Raw genomic sequence first — 6,147 nt, forward strand, 5'->3', positions numbered from 1 at the left:
TTGGCAACTGATCCTCCCTCTTTCCGCTGCCTCCGAGCAGTCAGAGAGACTTCTGGAAACCTTTCCTCCACAAAGTCACACAAGACATGTGTTTGTTACTGAGTGATTACAGCCATGCCGGTAATTCTAGGGGAAGAAAATATTCTGGTCCCAAAAAGCATAAGCTACAGATGGTTCTATCACATGGCTGTGGCCAACACATCTTTCAGGTCCCGGGAGGACAGAAAGAATAGTGGATAATTGGTCAATAATAGCCAGAAAGGGGTAATTCCCTCCCCTAGCATTTAACATCCTGTTAGTGCATGGTTTTAGAATGAAACAATCATAAAGATAACTACTATATACTTAGGATCTACACAGTGCCAGGCAGTGTGCTATATGCTTAACATATCTATTGATGTGACAGATGGTGAGGCTGGCCCCGTATTTCCTTGAACACTTACTGGGGGAAGAATGAAAATGGAACAAAATGGAACTTGTCGCAGGGAAATCTGAATTTGCTATGAGTTGCTCTTCATGGGATATTTAAAATGAAGGATTTCAGGAACATTAAAATTAATCAAATTAAGTAACTAATTAATTTAAATGACTTTCAGGAAATAGACTAAGGTCCTGCTGTGTAAGATTGTTTTGTAGGAGCCAGTGGTCCACACATATCTCTGTAGAGCTTCCTCCAAGGCAAATAGATGTTTCCATTTGTCATCGCTCTTGGGAAGGCCAGTCCATCTGTAGGAAATGAAGATGGGTGGACAAGGATTAGGAAATGGAGATGCTCCACCAGATCCTCTGGGATATATCCGACCATTTTTGTGAAACCTCTGCCCCAACCTGCCTTTGCTTCAAACTACCCCCATTTTTGTCTCTCTTTGTATGGCTGCTCCTGGCTACTGGAACTGGAAGTGCCTGCAAGGTAATGTACCCCTGGTACAACCATTACCAATGACTGATTAATGTCAGAGTATGATAGCCCAGATCCTTGCCTCAAGTTGATATAAATTCTGAGGTATAATTTACACTTCAGAGCTCCCTACAGACTAGGCTGATACTGGGATTTTTGCCGGTTATTGCATCCTTGCTTGACTTTATCCCTTCCGTTTCCTTCATGGTCTCACAGATTTCTTCTGGGAGCAATTTTTTTTAAGATTTTATTTTTAAGTAATCTCTACACCCAACATGGGGCTCAAACTTACAACCCCGAGATCAAGAGTCGCATGCCGTACCAACCAAGCCAGCCAGAGGCCAGTCCTAGGAGAATTCTTTAACAGATCATTAGCACATGAGGCCTCATCTCAGGCTCTTACTGTAGAGAATATAGACTAAATCAAATGGTGTGAGGGATAAATGTCTCCCAGATTTCTTTGAAAGCATAGACTTAATTTTGCTCATGTTCTGAGATACGGGATTCTATATAGTACTTCCAGAATGTGTGTGAGGTCAACACTGAAGGAAAAGTGAGGTAAGGAAAGGTAGAAGCTGCCCCTGAACCCATGGAAAGGACCAAAAGGAAGGGAGAAAATTGACCAGGATAGACCATATAAATCTATCTTGGCCTATATAGGAATTTAAGGTACTTATTTACTTTCCATTTTATCAGCTCTCTCAGTAAAATCTTGTTAAAATTTATTCTAAGTATGTCAAAAACCTCCTAGTGATATCAGTGCCCTCCAGCCAAAGAGCATCATGAATATGCTCGGAGTTAAACCAGTTGGGTTTATTACTTATTGCAGTGGGGGGCAAAGTACACATAGGAAACCATGGAGTATCTCAGTAAGATGGTGTTAGAAAGAATCTATTTTAGGATTGGGGATTTGGTTAGGTGATTTGGGGGAGGGCCTAAGGAAGCAGGAGTTTGCTCTAGTTTGAATGCTGTCAGAAAATAGGGGTTATTCTTTGATTGGATATCTAATAAATCTTTTCTAGCACAAAGATAAAACTGTAATTGCTAAAGAAGTAGCAGTCATATATTTTGGTCAAGATGGGATATTTGGTATTTTGTGGGTAGCACAGTGACTTTTTTTTTTTTTTCCTATGCTTACACAAACTATGAAGTGGCCCTGTTTTGTTTGTTTTTAAGTAGGCTCCATGCCCAACATAGGGCTTGAACTCAATACCCTGAGATCAAGAGTCATATGCTCTACTGGCTGAGCCATCCAGGTGGCCATGAAGTGGCCTTGTTTTGTTTCATTTTATCATGGTCCCTGAGTAGCCTTGTCTGAAGTTGGTATTCTAGGAGATTGTTTATATTTAACAAGAGAATAATTTGGCTTTGCTGTGAATTCCAGGCTAGCTTTCAAATGTCAGGGGCTGTTTCTTTTTTATTTTTATTTTCATTTTTTACTCAGAGACTTCTTATTGCTCTTAGTATGAACTTCCTAAATGGTTTGAAAGCTCTTTGCGGATCACAGTTACTCTCACTCACTCCACTCGAGCCACAGGGAACTTTTCTCAGTCCTTTGTATGCACCATGCCTCCTTCCACTCCAGAGTCTGGGCATGTACACTTTCAACTCAACCTCCTCATCTTATTTCTGCAGGTTGGAACTATCATATGTCAAGACTTAGCATAGTATTTGATGCATAGTAAATACTCAGTAAAAAATTATTAAATAAATAAATGAATGACTAAGCAAATGAATGAATTCATATCTTTGTGACCCAAGATTATGTTCTATCAAGTTTGTATGGTGCCTGGTTAACCAGGTCCCATCATTGCCTGCTTAAATCCCATTAAGTGTGTGTGGGAAGTTATCCCGACATTCCTCCTCCTAGAGTTTGCAGGACCTTGAAGGGATCCAGGGCTTGATCTAGTCTACAAGCCAACTGTTCACAAGGGCAAAGAAAATTCAAGGAGAGGAATGAGTGAGAAAAATAATGAAGATCTTGAAAAAGAATTTACATCCATTATTATAGAAATAATTAGGTTAAGTAAAGCATCCTTAATGGCAAAAGGTAAGAGCTGCCTATAACAAAGAGAGGAGTCATAATTATGACCCAACAGTAAGGAGGAATATACATTCTTAGAAGAACAGTGAATTTTTAACTTACTCTTTCTTCTTTATATGTGAAAATGTTTGACTCTTTTTTCCAATGAATTGCATGGGAATTTATTTGCACAAATTTCTTTTTTTTAAGATTTTATTTATTTATTTGAGAGAGAGAGAGAACACGAATCAGGGGAGGGGCAGAGGGAGAGAGAGAAGCAGACTCCCCGCTGAGCAGGGAGCCCAATGCAGGGCTCGATCCCAGGACCCCGGGAACATGACCTGAGCTGAAGGCAGACGCCCAACTGACTGAGCCACCCAGGTGCCCCTGCACAAATTTCTAAGACACATTTTATAAGTAACAGTCAATGGTTTATTTCTGGTTTCTGATTATAAAAGGAATATATGCTCATTAGAGAATTTTCAAGGAGAAAACAGGCAAGTACAAAAAATTAAAATAAGTGATTATCATATCATGTGTAACATTACTGTTAACATCTTGGTCTGTTTTCTTTCAAGACCTATAGATAAAGATGGATTTAACTTGGGGGTGTAAGGTTCACAAAATTCTACTTCATGAGGTGTTTTTTTAAATATCTTTTTAGGGTGCCTGGGTGGCTCAGTCCATTAAGCATCTGCCTTTGGCTTAGGTCATGATCCCAGGGTCCTGGGACCAAGCCCCACCTTGGGCTCCCTGCTCAGCAGGGATCCTGCTTCTCCCTCTCCCTCTGACTCTCCCCCACTTGTGCTCACTCACTCTCTCTCTGTGTCAAATAAATAAATAAATAAATAAATAAATAAATAAATAAATAAATATCTTTTTAACCCTTGATGCTGTCTCATATGAATGCTGTTATGCCATTAGTCTTTGAGAATATGATTAAATAACTGGAACTTTAATATCTTGGAAGTTACTGTATTACTGTTGTATAACATATTACTCTAGAACTTAAACCAAATACTTATTATGTCACAGAGTTTCTGAGTGGCAAGAATTCAGGGTGCCTAGCTGGGACATTCTGGCTCAATATGTCTCATGAGGCTGCAATCAAGCTGTGACTGGTGTTACAGTCTCAGAAGACGACTGACCCTAGGTGATTCACTTTGAAGATCACTCAGTTGGCTATTTATTGACTGGAAGCTTCGGTTTTTCAACACATGGGCTTCTCTGTAGAGCTGTTCCCACCATGGCTTCTCCCAGAGTGGGTGAATAAAGAGAAAGAGAGGGAGGGAAAGGGGGGGAGACAGGGAAAGAAAAAGAGAGAGAGAGATTGATGATACTGCCTTTTATGACCAAGTCTTCCGGTCACATACCATCATGTCTACCATATGTTATTCAGTAGAAACAGTCACTAAGACTAACTCATACTAAAGGAGAGGAGAACATTACGCAAATGTATGAAGACCAGGAGACAGGGATACTTGAGGCCATCTTAGAGTCTGGCTACCACATTTACCTTACTATATATAATTGGTATAACTGTATATAATTTTTTATGTAACTTTTTATGTAATGTATATATCTTTTTCTCTACTAGATCCTTAGGCTCATTTCCATTTTTGCCACTTAAAAAGTGGTCATTAATTTTTCATTTAAAAGTATTAAGTGCCTTCAGTGTACTAAATACTGAAATAAAAATTTATTTTATTATGCTGAGTAAAATTAAACATTCTGTGGTTAAAATCTTAGTACAAAAGTCTTCCCTGTCGGAACCTATGATATTTTATTAAGATATTTTATTAAGAGTCCGAGAAGTGAGAATATTAAAATAGAAGATGTAAGTTTTTAGGCCTTTTAATATATATTGATAATGGCATTTCAGAAAATATATATTTACTAATAATCCCAGAAGCAACAGCATCTCATTATAAAATCAATAGTATTGAATATTGATATTTAATACATGACTCTTTCTAAAGTAATAAGTAAAAAAAATCATATATTTTTACTTTAATCTGCATATATGACATTGATCAGTAGAGAAGTTGAACACATTTGTGTTTCTTTTTTTAATTAGCAAGTTTTCTCATTGCTTTTTTAAGATCTTTTCATAAGAATATTAACTTTTTATCCACCATGTTTGCTACAAATATTAGTTTATAGTAAGTCTTTTCAGTTTGTAGCAAATCTTCACGTTTTTACAGGATGTTTGCCATGCAGACATTTTATATTTTTTGTGCTTTCATATCTATTGTTCTCCCATTTTTTTGTTGCTTGTTGAGTCCCCTCCATTATCGATTGATTGATTGATTTAAATTTTAGGTAGTTAACATACAATGCAATATTGGTTTCTGGAGTAGAATTCAGTGATTCATCATTTACATACAACACCCAGTGCTCATCACAAAAAGTGCCCTCCTTAATCCCCATCACCTGTGTAGCCCATCGCCCAGCCACCTCCCTCCAGCCACCCTCAGTTTGTTCTCTATCATTAAGAGTCTCTTATGATTTGGTTCCCTCTATCTTTTTTTTTTTTTTTACTTCCCCCCTTCCCATATGTTCATCTGTTTTCTTTCTTAAGTTCCACATTTGAGTGAGATCATATGGTATTTGTCTTTCTCTGACTTACTTTATTTAGCATAATACACTCTAGCTCCATCCATGTCATTGTAAGTGGCAAGATTTCTTTTTGTGACTGAGTAATATTCCATTGTGTGTGTATATACACATATATATACACAAATCTTCTTTATCCATTCATCAGTTAATGGACATTTGGGCTCTCTCCATAGTTCGGCTATTGTTGATAATGCTGCTATAAGCATCAGGGTGCATGTATTGAACCTGTATTTTTGTATCCTTTGAGTATATACCTAGTAGTGCAATTGTTGGGTTGTAGAGTAGTTCTTTTTTTTAACATTTTGAGGAACCGCCATGCTGTTCTCCAGAGTGGCTGCACCAGTTTGCATTCCCAACAGTGCAAGAGGGTTTCCCTTTCTCTGCATCCTCACTAACACCTGTTTTTTGTGTTGTTTATTTTAACCATCCTGACAGGCGTGAGATGGTATCTCACTGTGGTTTTGATTTGGATTTCCCTGATGCTGAGTGATGTCTAGCATCTTTTCATGTGTCTGTTAGCCATCTGGATGTCTTTTTTGGAAAAGTATCTATTCATGTCTTCTGCCCATTTCTTCACTGGATTTTTTGGGTTTTGGGTGTTGAGTTT

The sequence above is a fragment of the Leptonychotes weddellii genome, chromosome 10, assembly GCF_054177405.1.
Source record: "Leptonychotes weddellii isolate Sample4059 chromosome 10, ASM5417740v2, whole genome shotgun sequence".
NCBI classification, from domain to species: Eukaryota; Metazoa; Chordata; class Mammalia; order Carnivora; family Phocidae; genus Leptonychotes; species Leptonychotes weddellii.